At 31.7% G+C, this 23763-nt stretch overlaps 1 long non-coding RNA gene across 1 annotated transcript in view; it reads left to right on the forward strand.

The window, feature by feature from the left end:
- The window catches only part of LOC145331871 (uncharacterized), a 64125-nt gene extending 54699 nt beyond the window's left edge, over nucleotides 1–9426 (forward strand). Inside the window, exon 3 of the long non-coding RNA XR_013883942.1 lies at nucleotides 8991–9426. This is a non-coding gene — a long non-coding RNA (uncharacterized LOC145331871). The remainder of the gene's footprint in view (nucleotides 1–8990) is intronic.
- The last annotated feature ends 14337 nt before the right edge of the window (nucleotides 9427–23763 follow it).

The raw sequence follows: 23763 nt of genomic DNA on the forward strand, positions 1-23763 counted from the left end.
ACCTTTTATATGCTCAGATTCCATAAAATAAATAAAAAGAATAATTATTTATACTTTTCTCTCATTTTAAATTTAGATTCTGTTAAATTAGATATTCTTGAAGGAATTTATGCATTGATAATACAGAAAATAATATTGGGTAGAAATAAATGATAATCAAATTTTTTTTTTTTTAAATAAAGAATTTAACCCCCATATCCCTAGAGGACAGCTGCTGACCTCTAGTGTTCATAGTTTACTAAAAGGAAAAAAATAGCCAAAAAAGTACATAAAAAAGTATTGTAATGTGTTAGAAAAATAAATTGTTTAGCTGCAAATTTGGGGATGCCGACCTTAAAGATGCTCTTATTGGTGGTGATTGTGACCCAGATGGTATTTAAGTACATGAGCATTATGGCAACACAACTATTGAATTATGTTCTGATTTTTATATTCCTAGCAGCCTCTAATCAAGAGAAATCTCTAAATATACACTCATGACTTTTTAATTATCAAATTCATAAGGTAAATACTTTAGTTTTTAAAAGATAGTTAAAGTTCTTGTTATACTTTTTCATTTGAGGCTGCTAGGAATATAAAAATATGGAGATATCTCAAAATGATTGATGGGGCTTGTGAAGGAACTATTTATGTATCTTAGGTCAAGAAGGTCTATTTTGTAAGCATTTTTGACTGAATTGTGGCCAAATAATGATGAAACATATAATAAGGTAACAGCATTTATTTATATTTAGACTCCATACGACTACTACTCCATAACCCATTATCCAGAAAGTGGAGGACATTGCAGAGATAATGAGACAGCATGTATAATTGTCAGGGAGCCATTTAGAACATACTTCAATGACACTGGTTTGCTCAAACAATATCCTGTGAGTGTTATTTTGAGTCTAATCCTTATTATAAAGTAACAGGATGTTTGTTTGTCTGTGCGTTTGTATGTCTATACCAAATGATCTCCTAACTGCTGAACAGATCAGGCTCTCCTTTACAGGGTAGCTTCTAATTGGTCCTTGGAAGGCTTTTAACTACAAAAAAATCGACCTCCTCCATTTTTTTTATTTTAATTTTTAAATATAAAAAAAATTTGGTTATCAAACTCAACTTCACCCTCCTCAAGTGCCCCTAGATGTCTCTAGGGGTCGTAGCTGCTAGTTATGAATATCTTATGTTGATATAACATTAATGGGACTGTGGTGAATGTAAAACTTTCTCATCTGATTATCAAACCTTTAGCTATACTGATCAACCAAAAATGTCAAGGATTTATTTCTTGATTTTGTGGCATTTTTAGAAGAAAAATCTTAACACGGAAAATCTTAACATTTGTGTTTGTTATAAAGTTTCTATACAGGATTATCCTAGAATCAATGCCCCTTGCAGTAAGGAAGTCAAAGTTATCACTTACCTAATAGTTAATTCTTACCCAAGACCAGTTGTTTATAAAATATCCCCTAAATTGGTTTAAAACTTAAACAAGCCTATTTTCAGAGCCAATTATCTCCAGTGGATGTGGTTGAGATTTCAAGGTATATTTTTTTTTAGATAGTGTTGAAAGGGTGAAGAAAGCAAAATATTTATGGGATTTAGAGGGGTATCCCCTACTTCCCAACATACTAAGGTACAGAAAGGGGTTCAATTTTAAAGGGTTAATTTGACTAAATAATTTAAAATGCCAACAACACAGTCTCTGTATACATATCACAGGAACCACAATTGAAAGATCCAAAAGAAACATACTTTTATTTGCAAAAATAAACTTTTTAAAACTTATTACATATTTTTAAAAAAAAATCATAAATCTTTCATGTAATTTTATCCAGTCATAATTTTTTTTTACATACAATTATATTTTTTATTTTTATTTCAGAGCCTATAATTGTAATGTGACTGATGAGATGAATGTAAGATATACTTTTTTTATGAAATGATTTTCACTAGTGGTAGCACTCGGGCCCCTTGCCTGACTAGCAGCAGGCACTCAGCCTTGTAGACTATAAACTAACTTAATCAAATTTTTAAAAAAATTAGTGTTCTTAGCCAGAGTCATAGTTTTTTCAGAGGTTGGAGGGGGGAGTGTACCAAAATTTTCAAATTTGAAAAAAAAATTAAAGGATAACACCAAAGTACTTATAAAACTAAAATAGGAATGATTTATTATTAATAATTACAAACCAAATTAATTATTTAAGGAGAGGTATGAGAAATACAAGAAAAAACTAAATGAAGCAGGTTATAAATATAATGTTTTTAACCCTTACAGATCGGGCCCAAATTCCCACCTTAAAGGGGGAATAAGGTTGAATATGATATCAGCACAAGAAAACCGTACCATTTCATAGATTTACATGATTTTACAAATTCATGTTGATATTACAAGAAAAAAAATTTGCAAAATAGATCTTTCCATAATAACTTTTTTATAAGACAAATCATACTCGTCTAATGTTAATGTTGTGTGGGTGAGTTGCACCTGGACTGAACAGTCAACTTGTCAACTCAAGGCCAGACTCTTGGTCCTTCACCTCATACCCGTGGTACAGTACATTACAGACAACCAACCCTTTGATTGCACGATCTTTGTCTGGAGATCCTAACTGTGCATGGTAATGAGTTGCGCCTGTTTGGGGCCAAGGCATTCCCCCTACTCTAACTCTTTGATGTCCTGTGCCGAACAGAGCAGGTAGGTACCATTTTTAATGTCTTTGGTATGTTGCAGATTCGAGTTGCATCCTTCCCATCAATTTCCTTGGCACTTTAATTAGGACTTGTGGGTAATTTTTACTTCAACCTTATGGGTGAAGAGTTAAGGTTTCGTGATTTTTCGGTCACGGTATTATTGCGTCAATTAATGCAACCCAAGCATGAACATGACGCTGTATCAGCAATGACTGAAGCCACATCAAATCATAAGGACTTTTCAATACAACCTAGGATCCAAGCATGACTTCTAGTAGTTGAACTAACAAACGCCACTAATACACTAGTGAGTTACTACACAATGCTAGTCCACAAGGACTTTTCAATCAACCTATGACCTTACAGCGTTTTTCGATCACTAGTGCACCATGCCAAGGACCACCCATGCATACCTGATTTAGGGCTAAGGCTTCCCCCCTACTCTTACTCCAAATCTCTAACGCCTGAAAGAGCAGCAGTAGGTACTAATTTTACATCTTTAGTATTGATGCGGTCTGGGGACTCGAACCCGACACCTCCCCAACAGATAAGCGGACGTTAAACCACTAAGCCATATCTGCGGGTCATACTCGTCTAAAAAAAACAATAAAAGGAGTTGGAGTGAGTTTTATTTTCTTTTACTCCTGTGGGTCCTTTACCTGGAGTACCTTGACCATGTAAGGACACACAGTACATCCTAACTTGACTTGACAAAAAAAAAAAAAAAAATATAAAAATAAAAGAATTACCACTCTACATCACCAATTTATAATTCTAAAAAATGTATATGATGTTTAAAAAAGCATCTTATTTTTTCTCATTTATAGATATTTAGATATGTAGAATAAAATTTTCACGAAAGATTAATTTATCTAGGAAATCTTGGAAATCTTCTTCTTGATGCATCCAAGGCAGGACTATTGGAGAAAGTAAAGTACTATATATCCAATGGTGCTGATGTAAATTTTAGGGATAATAAAGGTAAGTTACTTATTATATCTCTAATATCAATCTCTAATCTGCATGTCCAATCATTTGTTCATTGACTGTTTATAACGTCCTTCATCAATCTTGTTGTTTTACTCTCTCTTTACATTTAAGTAAAATGCCAAAACATATTACTCAAGAACTAGTTGATGTATCTAACAATTACAAAGTGGCTTAGAATTATTTCTTTGTAAATTCTTTATTTTTAAATTTTAAATTAAAACAGTTAGTGCAATTATGAGCAATAAATTTCATTGTCTTAAATTTCAGATGTTTCCCTAAATTGCCTCTTGAGCACTTAAACTGTTTTTAACCTATTTTTGAAAGGTATATCAAAAATATACTCTGACACTTCATTTTTATTAGGGTTTAAAGTTTATTTTTACTATGGATTAAATAAATTTACTGGATCGTGAACTGTATTTTCTTTTTGGGTAAAATTCTTCCTTACAAAGCATTTTTCTTCATAATATGATAAAAAGATAATGATAGTAAATAATAGCTCTTTTGATTTTATATTTATAATTATTCATTAAAAGTGAAAGATGTAGGATATATCTTTGTATTAACATATAAACCAATGACAAAGCTATAAATCTTTAAATTTTAAATATAGTGGTTTCATAAAGTGACTTATTTCCAATATAATAGAATAACTTTTATTTAATTAAAATGAAAAGAATGAAAAGTATACAAATTAAAGATACATACTTTTCAAAAATAATTTTAAAAATAAGTTTGAATATTCTTATTTTATATCATATTTGTAAATGTGATAAAGATAAATTTGTTGTATTGCATAAAAGTTTATTATTATTTTACAAATTTAGTCCTCTACAGCCGACTTTTATGTGTTTTAAATGTATAATAGACATGAAACATTTTTATGTTAATTCATTGATATATTGTAAAGAATTAATTTTTAATTAGTTTTGATATAGATAAAATCAAAAGACATAACTTTACTTAATACTAGCATATAATATTTATGAAGCAAGACACTCTAAAAGCTGAGTATTTTACCCACAAAGGAAAGAAACATCACAATTCAGTAAAATTTATTTAATCCATAGTAAAAAAAAAACTTTAAAATCCTAATAAAAATCTATATGGGCAATTGTTCTCATTTTTGGCTTTGCAGTATGATTTTACAGGTGTCAGAGTATATTTTTGATATACCTTTTAAAAATAGGTTTAAAACAGTTTAATGCCCCCCATTTTTTTATGTAATTTAATATAAGAGAGGGGATTAGTTTTTTTATATTTTTGGTCTTTTGTTTGGTTAGTTTGTATTTATTAGCCCTGCATGGTTAGGGTACCACAGTTGCACATTGGGATCTTTTGACAAAAATCAGGACATCCAAAAAATTTAGAATTGACTTTTATAAATCCTAGGACCTAATAATGGCTGTAAGTAGACAGCTAGAAAAGACATTTTTAAAAAATATTAATTTTTGGCGAATTTATGCCATTTTTAAAAAGGGTAGTGAAAACTTCATGTCAGTTTTTATGATTTTCCACATTTTTTACCCAATTTTTTCAAAGCAACAAAAAAAACATTTATGTTCATCAAAAATATTTTTTTTGTTAGACGTTGATTTTGTTAAAATATTCCTATCCTATCTAAAGTTATGAAGGTTTATAGATTTTTTTAAAATAGGATAGCTTCGCTGCTCCAAAACAGCCAGACATACTTACCAAATGCAAATTAGAAGTTAACAGGAGCAAAATTTAAGTTATTTCCGAGTTAAAGCAAAAGAAATTACACCATTTCTTCAAATACAAGTCTATTTATTGAAGTTTACTTTTGTCTACTCTTAATGTCCAAGTAAATATTTGTCATTTGATCCCACTGTGAGTTGTATGCCCTACAGTTTTAGGACTCCTCTGCTGGAGATAAACATATAATTCAAGAGTTATGTCTAACCCTCTTTTTTTCAATTGAATTTTAAAATATTAGTAGGTAGAGGGGGGGGGGGGTGTTGGATAAACGTTTGAAGTACATTGAGGTAACAACAAAATTAACTGAAAACTTTGAGATAAAAGCTACAAATAATCATGTTTAGTTAATTTACCCAACTTATCCACCAATATATACTTATTACTTTTCTAAGTATCTATAATATCTATATTCTATATCTCTGTGTATCTATAACTCTATTCTAAACTACACAATATATAATAAATCTAATATATTTATATCCAGGATATACAAGTCTTATGTGGGCAGCAAGGCATGGAAAAACTGAAGTTGTGAATCTCTTAGTAGAACATGGAGCTGATATCAATGCCAAGGACAACAATGGTTAGTTACATAATATTTTTATAATACTATATTTACATCACATCTATCTATCTATCTTACTATACATATATTACAAAATTATACTATTCCATAAATATTTCCCTATGTATCTATATTTCTACTCTAAACTACACAATATATAATAAATCTAATATATCTATGTCTAGGAGCTACCAGTCTTGTGTTTGCAGCAAGGTATGGAAGTACTGATGTTGTGAAGCTCCTATTAGAACATGGAGATGATATCAATGCCAAGGCTAATAATGGTTAGTTACATAATATTTTTATAATACTATATTTACATCACATCTATCTATCTATCTTACTATACATATATTACAAAATTATACTATTCCATAAATATTTCCCTATGTATCTATAATTCTACTCTAAACTACACAATATATAATAAATCTAATATATTTATATCTAGGATGGACCAGTCTTATCTGGGCAGCAAGGGCTGGACGTACAGATGTTGTGCAGCTCTTATTACAACATGGAGCTGACATCAACGCCAAGAATAAATGGGGTTAGTTACATAATATTATTATAATACAATATTCCCATCACATAAATATCCTTCTATCTATCTTACTATACATATATTACAAAATTATACTTTTCTATATATATTTCCCTGTGCATCTCTAATTTTACTCTAAACTACACAATATATGATAAATCTAATATATTTATATCTAGGATGGACAAGTCTTATCTGGGCAGCAAGGTATGGACATACTGATGTTGTGAAGATCTTATTAGAACAAGGAGCTGCTGTCAATATTAAGAATAAAGCAGGTTAGTAGTTAAATATATTATATTGCTATATTTCCATCACATAAATCTATCTATCTACCTATCTATCTATCTGCAGCACCCCATCTATATATCGAGCTACCCATATATCTAGCTACTATCTATCTAATGTTCTATTGTATATCTATGTATATAATTTATAACAGAGAATTTTCAGAGGATCTATCTATCAATCTCTTTGGGAGGTATGAGGTAACAACCATCATGAATTTAAAACAATGACAAACCCTCTGAAAATTTTACTTTTTGTGGGGTAAAACGTTATGTATTAAATCTCTTAAACTTAATTCCTCGCAAATGGGTATATGTTTAACTCCTTTTCAACTTAACCCTTAAAAGTCTGATCTCTTTCTGCCCTTTAATTGCTTGGGGGCGGTTAGGGCCCCTTATTTCCTAGCTGCTATTAGAGCTAGAGGGCTAAAAAAATGTGCATGTCCCCTGTATGATATAAGCCAGTCAGTCAGTTATATTTTATTTCCTTTACCCTTTTATTTAACAATTTTTTTATGTTTATAATATGCAATTTTTATATTAGGAATTTCCAAGAGATTGTCCTCCTTCCAAACCATTGTGAACACCGCTGAGAGAGATTTTTCCTTTATACTTTATGAAATCCTACAAGAAGCTCCCTGTAAAATCTATTAATTTAACAAATTTCTAGGTAGAACAGCTCTAGACAAGGCCCAATGGAAAAAAACTGAAATACAAGAAATACTTAGGCAACATGGTAAGATTGATTTATCTATAAATATAATTTGATTATCTATAATATAAAGTCTGTCCGTCTGTTGGTCTGTCTGTCTGTCTGTCTGTCCGTCCGTTCATTAAGATCTTGGTAACCACTATAGAGGCTAGGGGCAAAGCCGCTAGTATTTTAATAAGTATTTTGTGTCTGTCTATCTAATTTTTAAGATTTCAGAAAATAAAAAAAATAAACATTCTTTATTTTGTTCCTGTGATATGAAATATTGTCTGTTCTGTAAGTCATACATTATATGGTCAAGTAAATGGTCAAAAAACACAAGAAAAGAATCAAAATACAAATATGAATATTATTATTTTATGATGTTGCAGTATACAGAGCCAAAATATGCATTATATTAATGAAACTGACTATTAAAAGCATAAACATTTATATCCTTATGATAAAGTAACAGGATATGTGTCTGTGAGTCTGTCTGTACCAAAGGATTTTACTATCCACTGAATCAATATGGTTCTCCTTTACAATGTTGCTTATCATAGGTTCTGGGAAGGTTTATAATTATTTTAGGAGAGAGTACTACAACCCCTAAAAGAGAAATTTACCCAGGAAAATTGTCCACCCCACAAAAAAAAAAATGTGTAGAGAGGGAGTTGTCACTTAATTGTGCTTAAATTAATGTACAACCAAGTCTTTATAAATTTGCTTTCAAAGAAAAAATGTATTAATAAAAAAGGATAGGGGGGGGAGGGAAGACAATTTTGCATGTTAAAAATTATTCAAGAATCAAGCTCTTACTTTTAAACTCTAGTATGATATAAACAATATATGTTCTAGTTCAAATAAACTTTTTAAAAACATAATATTTTTTAGGTGCCAAGAGAGGAAGTGAGATATAATTATCTACAACTTAAATAGAGGTAGGATATTTATCTATGCATATATATATCAAAAATTTTATATCTATCTATCTATAATAGTTTAAGCTTAATAGTGAAAAAATATCTTTTTTATTCATTACCTGTCTCTTTTTTGCATCCTAATCTTTCTACTTATCTATTTGTTATTAGTTCATAATTTAAAAAAAAAACATATCTTTTCTATTTGATTACAATTAAATTACTGTTTAACTTTATAGCAGTTTTTTAACTTAGTTTTAGTAATATTTAGTTTGTATCTGTATCTTTCTAAATATCCTGTTTGTCTCTATTTGCTACTATTCTGTTTCATTACCTGTAACTAGCAGTGTGCCCCTAGCAACTAGTGGCTATATATTCAAAGGGAAGTGTTTTAAATATAACCTAAAACTATACCCAGGGTTTTTAAATAAAAATAAAATTGCCTAAAATCAATTCAGTAACTATAAGAAGCTTTACTTTGAAGTAGAACCAAATCGGTTCAACAGTTAGCGAGAACCTTCGTTACTGACCTAATAAAATAGAATTATATTATTATATATTTAAAGTTTAAACTAGTAAATAAATAATATTTCAGGGCTGATCAAAATCTTCTAAAGTCCTTTGCTCTGTGTCTGCAAACGTTTCCAAGATTAATACATAAAAATTTGAATAACTTATCATGAATATTCAACATCCTCTCCCTTAATCTAATCAATGAGAGTAATTCAGTAAGATCAAACATTGAATATTTTCCTATTATTCCATAATCAAATATTTCTAGCACACTGTAAATTGAAAAACTTCAGAATAAATCTTTTTTATGATCATATAAAAAGTAGCTTTTTGAATATCTAATGTATATACTTTACAGGAAGAAATAGTTTACTAACTAATTAGATTTTTTTCTTGTTTAAATTTCTTGATTGGATTTTGGTAAGGTTTGGTATTCATGATATTTAATTACTTTTATTTTCTTTAGTTATGTTCTATACTGTCCCATATGTATGTTTGTAAACTTTTTCCATCATGGCTTAAAATCTAATTTATATGAGCTATATCCAAACAAGTTCTAGACCATGATGGAAATACATATCTAGTATTGTTTTATAGAAATTGTCTAAATTCAAATTTAAAGGATTAATTACATTTTTTGGCAAAAGTAATTTAACTTTAATTTCAACTATATAATCTATAAAACAATACTATAGATATTGAATATGATATGAAGTGCAGCAACTCTATAGCTAGGGTGTCAATAATGTGATCAGGTTTATCCAACTAACATATAGCCAAAAAAGGTTAAATGTGTCTTACTTTCTTATTGAAGGATTTCAAAAAAGGAAACATTATTTAATCTACTTAAGTATTAAAGATATTGAAATTTTAGAACATTAATAATCAAAAGATATTCTATTTAATGCTGCGCTATTTATTGATATAACTTTTAAATATAAGAGGGGGGGAAGTTTTGACACATTTGTGTAAACAGTGTGTATAGGCTTTATCTTTGGACTGAGAGGATAAGTTATTAAAAATAAAATCATTCTTATATGATAAATTTCCCCCAATTTTGAGATTTTTTGATAGGCCTCCAGGTTTAGGAGCTGCAGGCCTCCAGATTCAGTGGCTGCAGGCAGAGATGGAAAAAAACCAGGTTTTTTTTAAAAAGATCAAACCAGTTTGTTTTTTTTTGGTTTAAACCAGGTTTTTTTTTTTTTTTAAAACCAGGTTTTTTTGGTTTTTTTAATAATATCCAAATTATAGGCCTGCCCCCCCCTCTTTTTTCACCCCCTCCCCCTTTTTCTCACCCCCAAAACGGGGGGTGCCCAAATCTGCCCAAAAGGACCTGAAAAATGGCAGCCCAAAACCGCCCACCCAAAAGTGCCCGCCCGATTTGACAACCCTGACTGACAGTTATTTACTGTATTATTTACATTATGAAAAGATATAATAGGAAAGATAGGCCTTTGCATAAATATTTAAAAAAAAAACCATTTAAACCATCTCACCTTGGTTTTTTTAAGCTTTTTTTTTTGGTTTAAACCACTTGATTAAAACCACGTGGTTTTTTTTATGCCATCTCTGGCTGCAGGCCTCCAGGTGGTCTCTCGACAGGCAAAAATAAAAAATAAAAATTTAAGAGTTAGAGGTCAACTTATAAAACTTAAAATATGCATATTTTTGAATGTTATTTACATACTTGAAGAAAAAAGATGCATATTTTGTTTAATAAGTTGATCTTTAACTCTTCAAAAAAAATCAAATTTTTATATTTACCTGTCCAGACACCACCTGGAGGCCTGCAGCTCCTGAACCTGGAGGCCTATCCAAAAAATCTTAAAGCTGGGGGAAATCTATCAAATAAGAATGATTTTATCCCTAATAACCTATCCTCTCTGTCCAAAGATAAAGCATATACACACTGTTTCCGAAAATGTGTCAAAACTTCCCCCCCTCTTGTATTTAGCATGTAAGGTTATATATATTTTTGATAAGTATCCAAATCTACTTTTAATTCTTAAAAAAATGAAATATTTTTTTTCAAATTTCATGATAATCATAGATTAAAAAATAGATTTGAATATTTATTATAAATATTTTGATTTGATTTCTGTACAAAGCAAGCCTGTAGCCAAATTTTGATAAAATTTCTTTAAAATTTCAAGTGTTATTTTAAAATTAGTTTTTTTGTAGTTAAAAAAAAATTGTCCTATAAGATTTTTGTCAATTTAGCCCCTAAATTATTAAATTTGGTTTTGAGTTAGAAATAAACCTGGATATTTGCTCAGGCATGCTTTACCGACCCGGAATTAATTGATATAAAGATTGTAGAATAATGATTTGGCCACAATTAGTAATTTAGGAATTATTAATTGTTCTATGTATAAATATGTTTTTAAAATACATTTCTTTGCATTATAGAGCTGTTTTTTTTTATAATTAACAAGGATGACAACATCCATAAAAGCAAAGCTCTGATACAGTAGGTCAAATGAACATTAACACTTGTAGAGTGTTGGAACTGAATAAATGTATAAAATTCAAAACAAAATTGTGAGTAAATTTGTAGAAAAAATACTTAATTACAGGATGTTATTTTAGGACATGCTTACATTTTTAGGACATCATTATAGAGATGCTTCGCTAATAACATTGTATTTTGTTGTTTAAGGAATCAGTATTCCAAATCTCAGATTAATCAGATCATTACATCACATTAACATTTGTTGTAAAAAAAGTTAAAAATCAACATGTTTAATATCGACCTACAGACATTCATGTAACAATTATAGAGTTGCTACGCTTTCCTAATCGTACTACAGGAATCACCATGCAAAGTCTGAAATCAATAGGACAATTCTAACATGTATAAATAAACGAAAAAAGCTATGCATTACAGACGGACTGACGGACCGACCCTAATTATAGAAAAGCTTCCCTTTAAAATACATTCACAAAAAAATTATATTCATTTAAAAGTAACCGGATGTGTCTAAGTCTTTGTATATGTGTGTGTTCCAAAAGAGCTTGCTAATTGCTGAACCATTATGGGAGATCTATAACAATTTATAAATATAAATCGCCATTGGAATTTTTTTTTTCTTTCTAAATCTTAAATTGAAAATTCTTCACCATCCACCCACCTCAAGTGCTTCTATTGGCCTCTAAGGCGTTGGCACTATTTGTTTGAATCTTAAGCTAAAAATCTTTAAAAACATTGGTCTGAATAAGTTGTACTTTTCAGGTAGCTTTAAGAATATCTTGTGATTGGTTTAAGGATATTTTTTTAACCTCCCCTCATTCAGACAGACAAACGGACAAATGTCCTATTACTCTTATATAAAGATTTTAGTTTGATTAAGGTTGCTTGATTTTTCTTGTATGTATATTATATCTAAAATAATTTTTGCAATTTTTTTGAATGATCTTCAATAATAAAAAATTTTTAAGAGTTAATTTACCATAGTAAAGAGAAAGATAAACCATTCCAATAATATTAAAAAGTATCTAAATAGTTATTCTTGTTATTTCACATGTATTTTATAAGGAATAATTATTCAAATTAATGTTACATATTTTTTCTTTATTAAATTTATTTACCTTTGTAAAGAGATGGATATGCCATTCCAAAACATAATTAACAAAGATAAATAGTTATAGTAAATTAATTAGGTTATGATTGCCTAAATATATTAATTGTAGAGTTACATCGCTCCATAATTTTAATAAGCTAACAACTCACAAGAAAAATTCATAATATAAAATAAAACAAGCATGAGTTTATGCAAAAAAACACGGGTATATTCTTTGAATATATCCGAGCAATTTAATTTTAAATAGCATTGAATTAATCTATGTCTCAAAATTATTTAAAATGTGCCCTTTAATCAAAAGAAACATTGGTTAAAAGTACCTCGTTTTATCACAAACTAGTCACAAATTTTGATTGATGTTATTGATCCAAGACCAGAATAGCAAGGGATAATTTTTAAAACTTTTAGCAGGCAATTGAGACAAAGGTATCAATATTAAATGCTCCTATCTGGAAAATTCCAGTTACATATTTACATACATGAAGTCAGGCCATGGGGAATTATTTACCTCCAAGAAAAAGGGAAGGCAGCATAGTTAGGTTACTTTGTTGCAACTTGTAGCCTCAGAAGGGGAAAATGGGTTGGGTTTTAGCTTAGCAGTCATATTTGCAAAGCCAGAAGTGGATTTACAGGTAAAATCATTCCCACAAATGTTACTTCTAATCATTACTAATCTTTATATCTACATACATAGGTCAAATATTTGTATGTATCAGAATTAAACATAATGAATAATGCAGCATGAATCTGGTGCAATTTCGACCCATTTGCGTGCCAAGACAAGTTTAAAACTAGAAAAGAAACATTGGATAGTTTATAAAACAGGGATGACAATAACTATAAGTTGCAAAGCACAATAACATTTAAAGATGTCTAGAAAACAAAGAGAATAACAAAGTATCAATTAGAGTGGATCAGAATAAGTTAAGAATTGTTACCTTATAAAGATGGAAAATGTATTTAAATTTTTTTGAGAATTACACTAAAAACTACAAAAATACATGAAAATATGTAAAAAATAATATAGTAAAGCTACTTGTAAAACAAAAGGTAATATAATTTTAAACTGTTTACAAATAAAAATTTAAATCAGCTTAAAAAACACCAATGATGTGAAGAAATATGAGAAAAACAAAAAAAGTTACTTTTTCTTTCATCTACAGACACAAAAATCCCTTTGAAAGACAAGAAATTTGATCTTGATTACTTTACCTAAAAATACTGATGGTATGAGGGGAAATGTGAATAATATATTAATAGCCAAAAAAGCTATTCTGATTGTCATAGATGTTTTATGATTAATTATGCTCCATAATGATAATGTTGACAACAAGTTTCAGCCTTCAATCTTGAATAGGAGCAGAGAAAATAATGATTCCCCCACTTTTTGTCTAACAGAGAGATGGTGTACAGAAGTACCGACATTTGGAATTATATAATAGCTCCCCTACAAAATAAATTTCAATAAAAACTGATAACTACATATCACAATTTGAGGCAGAGAGAAAAGCACATGTGCACAAGTTAAAAAAATCCATAAAAACCGAGCTCAACAGATAAGTTGGATCAACAAGCAAACATTAAGAGGGGATGGGCAACATCTCCTTCAATGAGAAACAAAATTACTATATATTTAAATTAAAATGATTGGAAGTAAAGATTAGCCATAGAGTTTGCTATATTATATCATTCAATTAAGATTTGATATTAAGTCCCCAAAGATTTTGGGCCAATTAATAATAAAAAATTTGTTTTTAGCTAAAAGTTCAATTTAAAGTCTGATGACTGCAACTCACTAATAAACACTGAACCTGAAGGTCCTACAGGCCTACCAAGATTTAAATATAACCTAACTGTCATAACCCCCCTCCTCCTTATTTTATTTAATTTATTTTATGGGGGTTTGGGTATTGGGGGTTTAACATGCATTTTGACAGAGTATGCCAACTTTTACTTAGTCAGCAAATTTGATGCAATATGATGCTGTCTTTAATATGATGCAATATGATGCTGTCTTTAATGCTGCTTTTTTATATCTCATTTACTGTGTGTGAAAGATAAAGAGCCCAAAGTGCGTGACTAAGTATGGGTATGACACATAACTAAGGGTTGGTATTTTTTTAATATCACCATCCTGGTGGGCACAGGATGCCAGCAAATCTGGCAGGGTCATCCAGGTAAAGAGCGAAACTATTTTTTCACTTAACCCATTAGTGCCGAGCCCCACTTTTATGGGCCGATTAAGCTGAAAATCTCAGGGAAGGTTTATAATGGTCAAAATGGAATTCCATTTTTTTTGTTTTGCTCTAGTGGCGTGCACAGGAAAGTTACAAAAAAACCTGGTTCGGCATGGCCAAAAATGCACAAGGGGTATTTTGATTTGTTTTGTGTGGTTTCTCCGGGCATTAAAACCTGTTTTTTTCTAAATACCCGGTTATTTCGACAAAAAAATGAAAAATGTAATTTTTGAACGCCAAAAGTGAGATGAACACTTTTTAGAACTTTGACACGATCTGTAATTGAAAACTACACAACCTCATGTAATCTATAGAGCTACAAGTAATATACGAAGCGATTTATTTCAAATTTAGTGTTTCGGCTATAGGTACCATCCTTTTCGGTTAAAAAAACCTGTTTCTCGAAGTTTTAAAACACACACACTACAAAAAAAGAACAAATAAAATTTGGGTGTTACATATCAGAAAAAGAGCATAAAAATATTGGAGGACACATATAGAGATTACTAGGGTATACTGATTAGGGTGGCTCAAGAATAATAAATCATAAACAAATATTTAATGGTTGAAAAGTTAAAACCAAAACCGAGCAGGGTTTTAAAACTGTCGGGTATTTATAGCCATGCCTAACCGGGTCATAATAGGGTGTAAAAAAACGATGAAAAAATCATATAAACAATAATAATTTGAATAAAACGAATTCACAAATAGATGTACTTTTCAATAAACATTAGATTTCTCGAAAAAAAGTTAGAAGGGGTATTTTAAATTCACCAAAATTTTCGTGGTTTTCAAATTTTGTTGAGCTATACAGGCAAATGGAAGTAAGCAAAACTGCCTGCTCCAGGGGGAAATGAAAACCAGGGTAGTAGAGGGGGAATTCATACTGAGAATGGTGCAATTATGAAGCTGGAAACTGTTTTTTTTTAACATTTTCTGGAACCGGTTCGTCACTAATGGGTTAAACAAATCATTTTATCTTACCAAAATACTAAAGTATCCTCTAGTAGTACATCCTCATATTAAATACAGGTGTTCAAGCCAATTTCAGGTTCCAGGTATTATCCTTCAGGTCCTGATCCTACAGGTCTCCAGAAATCTTTAAAAGGCTAATTTGGCCGCAATGTTTGACTTAGAGACTTCAAATCTTAAACTTAAGCTTTTCTTACATGTCTACATAACGTAGTAAAATTTTATAAAGATCCGCCACCGTTTTCCCGCCGACTGCAGCGGCTGGCAGCTGCAAGTACAGCTGTGCCTGCTAAAATTTATATTTTGATATTTATAACATAAAATTTACACAAAGATAAACATTTTCTGCAAAAAAATTTTTATCAAGCTTCAAAAAAAAAATTACAGCCGTTTTAAATTTTTTAGTAAAAAAAGACCTAAAAACAAAGGTTGTTAAATAAAAGGGTGATGTAATCGAAAATTGACTTTGACTTACTTAAGGTCGGATATTTATTATCAAACAGGGGACTTGTACAAAATATTTTAGCCCTCTAGCTCTAATAGGAGCTAATATGATAATGTGGAGTGTTGGACAACCCCCCCTCCCTCCGACCGATTAAGGTGGGGCAAGGGGCCTGACTGTAAAGGGTTAAATAAAAAAGCATATTTTTTTCAACATGTAGTATTTAACCAAGTCTTTCTGTTGTCACTGGTACAGTGGTAGTGCGATGCCTTGGCCCATCAACAAACACAATTAAACAATTTGGTGTTTTCCCTAAAAGCGCCTTGTTGAGCACCAAACCTACCTTATTTAAAAACAAGGGTAGCATCACCCCACTTCACAGCAGGATATATTTTAATTTATTACAAAAAAAGGAAAGGGGGGCTGGGGTTTCAGTATTATAAATACTTTTTGTAGAAAAGCACCTATAGACAAAGGGATGACGTAATCAAAAATGAGTAAGACATTATGAAATAAATTTAGACGTCACAAAAAACAATTTAGCTTCGCATAGGTCCTGTGAAGGTTTATAACTATTTAAAGGGTTGTTACAACCACCAAAATGAAAAAAATGACCCACCTTCTATTCAAAAGATTTTTATTTTGAAAAAAAAATATTATTGAAAGCTTGGGGGGGGGGTTGTTACTTACCCAAACTCACTTCAAGCGCCCTAGAGACCTCTAAGGGCATAACAACTAGTTTTCATTATAAAAAGCAGAACATCTTTCTAAGTAAATCCTTATGCATCTGACTGACTGCACAATTAATTCTTTCATTTCACCTGCAGCACCTTGGGGCTAACAAAACTGTTCTAATTTTTCATTTAATTACCCACAGAAAGTTGTTTATAATAAGTTGCAATAAATAACTAATACTTTATTGTAAACAGATGAATAAAATGATTATTTTACAAACATGTTTTTGAAACAAGGATTACATTATCCACATATACCATAGCCTTGAAGCTATGAAACATAAGGAGCCATGCATTCAATATTAAAAAAAACCTCCATAAAACAAAACAAATTTTCCATTTGAATTTGTCATAAAGATTATGTTAATACAGGATGCTTGATACAAACCTACATATTTGTATTTTTAAACTTGATTGTAGAGATGCTTTGCTTATAGGATACTGCCAATTTATCATATAAATTTTTTTTTTTTCAAAAACCATTGTGTTTTAAAATAGACAGAACTTCTAAAAACCAATATAGAATTCAGTTTAACCTTGTTTAAGGTTTAAAATTGACTGTTTTAAAATGATGCATGCAGCTTTCTGTTATCAAATTATGGATGGAAGCTCTGCATGAAAACATTTTCTCAAATACTAACTCAAATGTCGTCTTGTGTGAAAGAATAATCAGAGATAATGTGAATATTTTGTGATTTTTTCAATATCTTCAATTCTTACATCTGTCTTTTTCTCACTTTTTTAACCCTTTACAGTCGGGCCCCTTGCCGCACCTTAATCAGTCGGGGGGGGGGGGGGGGGGGCGTTCAACGCCCCCCCTTATTATCTCAGTTCCTATTAGAGCTAGAGGGCTAAATTTGTTTGTGCAAGTCCCCTGTTTGATAATGAATTTCCGACCTTTTATAAGTCTAAGTCAATTTTCGCTTCCTTCACCCTTTTATTTAACAACCTTTGTTTGTAGGTCCTTTTTTACTTAAAAATTTCAAACGGCTGTAATTTTCTTATTTTTGAAGCTAGAAAAAATTTTTTTTTCCAGAAAATGTTTATCTTTATGTAAATTTTACATTAAAAATATCAAAATATAAATTTCAGCGGCCGCAGCTGTACTTGGCAGCTGCCAGCCGCCGCAGTCGGCGGTCGGCGGGAAAACGGCGGCGGATCTTCATGAAATTTTAATACGTTATGTAGACATGTAAGAAAAGCTTAAGTTTAAAATTTGAAGTCTCTAAGTCAAAAATTGCGGCCACAGGAGCATTTTAAAGATTTCTGGAGACCTGGAGGATCAGGACCTGCAGGATCATACCTGGAACCTGAAAGTGACTTGAACACCTGTATTTCATATAAGGATGTACTACTAGAGGATTTTTTAGTATTTTGGTATGATAAAATGCTTTGTTTTAGTCAAAAAATATTTTTGCTCTTTACCTGGATGACCCTGCCAGGTTTGCTGGCATCCTGTGCCCGCCAGGATGGAGATATTAAAAAAATTCCAACTCTCAGTTATGTGTCATACCCATACTTAAAAAGTCAAGCAGTTTGGGCTCTTCATCTTTCACACACAGAAAATAAGAAAGAAAAAACCGGATGGGGGGGCGTTCAACGCCCCCCCCCCCCCGACCGTTAAGGGTTAAAGACCACAGAATTGATAATTTACATTGTCTGTTTGTTTATCCATGATCTTTTGTATTTGATTATTATGGATGTTGATTTCCTTGTTTACATATATATGATTTAACAGAGAGATTTCATCATTTGTTTTAAAAAACTAGGGGGTTGAACCCAAAACCTACCCAAAAGCAAGCCTAATACATCTATACCTAATGATAAAAATATGCCAAATATTGGTCATGCAATGTTACAAAAATGTGTTACAGCGTGTGTGAGTTGTTTAATTCATAAAAAAAATTTGTGTTAATTAGAAATTAAAATTTTGTGAATACTAAATTTTAAAATTAATTTTCTTATGATTTAACTGGGTGGTTCCAAAAAAAACTAATTTTAAAAACTAAATGTGAAAAAAAAATTCTACTTAATTTTTTTTACTTTTTCTTTTTAAATATGATTTCAAAAAAATAGGCCAATCCTTTTCGCAAGAGAGCCTCTTGAGGCCTCTAGGGGCATAGCTGCGTGTATATTTCTTGGTATACAATATAAATCTAATCCCTATAATAAAGTAAAAGAATCTCTGTCTGTGCATGTTTGTACAAAAGTAATTATGCTTCTAACCACTCTTGGTATCAGAACTCATTGACCTATAAAGTCAGGGATCTTAACCCATACAGATTTGGGGGGAGGGTCATATTGACCCCCCCCCCCCTCTAATTTGTTTCAATGTCATTTTTTTGTAGGTGAGATAGAGAGTTGTGACTTCATGACCTTTTAAGTTTAGTAATATTACGTCGGCAAGAGTTGATCTTATAAGGATATCTGGTCTGTGTCGGTCATGGCATCCGGTCAAAGTTGGTAAGGTGGCACCAAATTTAGAAAAAATTCTAAATAAATCTTAATTTCTCCATTATGACTTTTGTGTATAAGATAGAGACCTAAAAATTTTTTTGGTGAACATCTGAGAATAGTGTGATATGACCGTTTGACCACTTTCTGACTGATTTTCTGACTGATTTTATGTCCTGCTTTTAATATGGACTTATATCATGTATATCATGGCTTCTATTACAGCTAGAGACCAAAACAATTTTGTGGTACATCCTTGAACAATAATAAACTTCCATGAGTAGTAAGGTCATGACTGTTTGACCACTTCTTGACTGATTTTTGACCGATTTTCTATTTCGTTTGTAAGCTGCCAGCCGGCGAATTTCAAAACAGCTATAGACCAACAAAATTTTTTTGTAGTCTTTTATTGTGATCAGAAACAGATAGAAATATTAATTGGAGCCACTAAACGCCGTTTTACCGCCATAACTGCCGAAAATTGCGTTTTCCGTTATTTGCCGTTTTTCGGCAATGGTCAGAAAAAGTAATTTTTTTGTTATAAAAAATAAAAGTTCCACTTAAAATTTGGTGATCCTAGCTTTAAAATTGGCCACTCTACAGCTGTTTTAATATTTAGCGTCTGACCGATAAAAAGTGGCTAAGGAGCGGTCTGACTGCTATGACTAGAAAAAGTAATTTTCTCTAAATATGCACATGAACCACCAGAAATTTTTTTATGTCTCTAACTGTAACAGGAGCCGAGATAGAGGGGGGGGGTCAAATTGCCCCCCATCCATCGATCTATTAAGGTGGAAATTAGGGCCTGATCTGTAAGGATTAATGGATAAAGAATTAATGTATAAAACCAAGAAAATAACCTTGTCTGTAGATGAATATATTATATAAATATATATATATCTAAAATATATTATAATCACTAAACCTTTCTCAAATATCTATTTCTATTAATAAAAACAACCGCTGCATCTACTTTATAAATGACCGTCAGTATATCTGTAATGCTCTAGATACAGAGAGAGAGGGGACAATGGGCTTTTCATTACACTAGTCCTAAAAGTTTTAGTGTCACATATTCTTATTCGTTGGTTTAACAACTTTGGTGATTTTGATTCATTAAGTTCATTAAGCGATTAAGTCCAAATGTTTCAACCACTAATAGTAATCTAAAAAAAAGTTGTGATTTTGTGTATCATCATTGATAATGTACATCAATTTATTATCCATTGTCTTATCCCTTAATATCCCTGTTTAGTATTAAATAATTTAATCACTAAACCTTTCTGAAATATTAAATTATTTTGTATAAAGCAAATATATTATTGAAAACACAAGATGAAATTAGACTTTTATTTGATTGGTACTTACAAACTAATTTTCTTGATGATAATTGGAAGAGTTAACTTTGATTTATCATCCATTGTCATATTTGTGTAGAGAGGGGACATTGGACTGTAATTTGAAATGGTACCCAAAGTTTTATAAAAAAATTCTCATTAGTTACTTTGGGTACTTAATTGGTTGGTAGAAAATAGCACTTTCCAAAATTTCCCCCCAAATTGTTCTATTATTTTGAACCTAGTGAACTTTTTATCTTTGTGACGTAACAAAAATCCATCTCTTTCCCACCTCCCCTCTCATCCTTCAATTTTTGTTATGTCACAAAGATAAAAAGTTAAGACACTATTACTAGGTTCATTATTTTTCATGGGAGGGTGTTTGTGGTCCTCCAAAATGGTTATAAACCTTCACTTGGCCAATGAGGCTACATTGTAAAGGAGAACCATATCAGTCCTGCAGCGCTTCAATCAGTAATCAGTAAACTTCGGAAGTGATAAGACGTGTCTCACCCTAGCTTAGAGACAGGTTATGTATTAATTCTTCCGGCCAGATTTATAGTGTAGGGTGCTCTATAAATTTTGTTATATATTTTTTTGGAAAAAAAAATAAACATGGCTAGTGAAAGAGATATTGCTGACACATCTAATATGGCTAGTGAAAAAGATACTGCTGACATATCTATAACAATAATAACATGAGCATTGAAACTTTAAAAGAGCTAGTATCAGTGATATCAGTCAAACAGAATGATGCTAACTTTAGATCAACTACCATAAGTGACCTTCAGTTGGAGAGTAATAACCATCAGCAGTACTTGCGGAATTGGTCCATAAGGCTCCATGGTGTTTCTGTGCCTGCTGAACTACTGCATGAAGCTGGAGAAGACTTTGCTTGCATGTTCACAGCTTACAACAAAGTTATTTATCCTGTTCTGGCCACGTTGGTTGTACATCCTGATAGCTGGAAGCCTGGCCTTCTAACTAAAGTACCAAAAATGCTCATCTCTATTAAGCAATGGTCACTTTGTTGGTAAACAAGTTGAAGGTAAACCTAGGACAATAATCATCCGGTTTACCTCCAGATACCTTAGAAACCTCTTCCTCAAACACAAATTTGAAAAAATGCCTAAGCCATCAGCATCTGAAATTACAAAAGGCATTCGGTTTTATGCTGCCTACCCAGACCTAACTCACAGAAACCATGCCTATGTGATGGGTTTGAAGGAGGACCAAAGAGTTAAGGCTGCCTGGGCATTTGATGGTCACATAAAGTTTACACTAAAGGCTGACAAAGCCTTTACTGGTGCTGCGGCTAATCCTGTCAAGCCTGAAGTTCACAGAGTTAAGGATATTAGAGTCCCACCCTCTATCTGTGTTGACCAGGCTGCAGCAAATAAAACTGAATTTTCTCCCAGAAGAAGCAGGAAAGATTATGATAGGCGTTATACTAGATCCTATGTAGCAGAGAAGCATAATGGAGAACCAACCAAAAAAGCTGACGAAAACCATGGTGGAGGGCGTGGAGGCCAACCTGGAGGCCCCAGTGGACAATCTGCTGGACGAGGTAGACAATCAGGGGGCCGTGGAGGTCAATCTGGAGGACGTGGGAGACAATCTGGAGGTCGTGGAGGTCAGTCTGTTGGACATAGTAGAGCACCAAATAGCCGTGGAGGAGCTTCTGGAGTGAGAGCAGATACAAGAGCCCGCAGTCCAGCACCATCAAGAAGCCCCCATGAGAGATGGCAGGCAGCCCCAATCAATTCCAATTCTAAATCATCTCAGGATAAATTTAAAGGTGAATCTAATTTTGGAAAATTACCTACTGACCAGGATATTTTAATCAACAAATTCAATACTGCAAATTTGAATGAACGATGCTAAAACTTATATAAAATATTATTTAGCTTTTTTTTCTGTATTGCTAATCTTAGTATTCTTATTCTAACTATGAGTTTGTTTCTTCAACAATTTACCTTTAAATTTTCATAATCATACAGATGTTAACAGGTTTTTTTTTACATTTCTTAAATTTCTTACTGTGTTTGGTTTTCATTTTCTTTTTTATTAGAAATCCTCAAAGCCCTTTTTATTTTTCTTAAATTTAATGATTATTTAAGGCACCCTAATATATCTATAAATCCCTTTTAACCTGACCATTTGACATTCACAATTTTTACCTGTGCTCATTCACATTCATTGGATCAATTTCTCCTTTCTGCACAGATTATCATCCCCCTTCCCCTTTATTCTCCCGCCCTAATTTTATATCTCCGTGTTCCCATGAATCTTTTAAACCAACTCCTCCCCTTTCCCTTTTATTCTGCCGGCCCCATTTCATATCTTTGTTTTCCCATGGTTAATTTAAAGCAACTCCTCCCCTTTTTTTTGTGTGTATGTGAGAAATATTATCTTATTGGATATGTTAAATGGAGGAATTAATTCATCAAAATGGAGTTAATGCATTACAAAGTCAAAATTGGCATAGGCTTCTTTTTTCAGAAAACTCTGATTTTGATGTAGATTTAGATATATACAAAGACATTGATATTGATTCTTCATATTATTGCCCAGAAAGTTTTAGCCAAAAATTTAAAAATTCTAAAAATATCTCACTTCTAAGTATAAATATACAATCTCTAAACTCTAAATTTTCTAGTTTATCCGATTTAATTGCATTCTGGAAAAGTAAAGGGGTTGTATTTGACTTAATTTGTTTGCAAGAGACTTTCTCCATAATTATGCCATCCATGTATGAACTTAATGATTACCATCCAGTTTTATACAAAACAAGGAAAACTTTTGTAGGTGGTGGGGTTGGCTTTTATATTAATGCTAATGTCGTATGGGTGAGTTGCACTTGGACTGAACAGTCAACTTGTCAACTCAAGGCCAGACTCTTGGTCCTTCACCTCATACCCGTGGTACAGTAGATTACAGACAACCAACTCTCTGTGATGCACGACCTTTGTCTGAGAAGTCCTAACTGTGCATGGTAACGAGTTGCGCCTGTTTTGGGCCAAGGCATTCCCCCCACTCCAACTATTTACATCGCACATCTGACATAGTAGCAGTGGGAACCATTTTTAACGTCTTTA

The sequence above is a fragment of the Acartia tonsa genome, chromosome 1, assembly GCF_053477335.1.
Source record: "Acartia tonsa isolate MP-2025a chromosome 1, ASM5347733v1, whole genome shotgun sequence".
Classification (NCBI taxonomy): Eukaryota; Metazoa; Arthropoda; class Copepoda; order Calanoida; family Acartiidae; genus Acartia; species Acartia tonsa.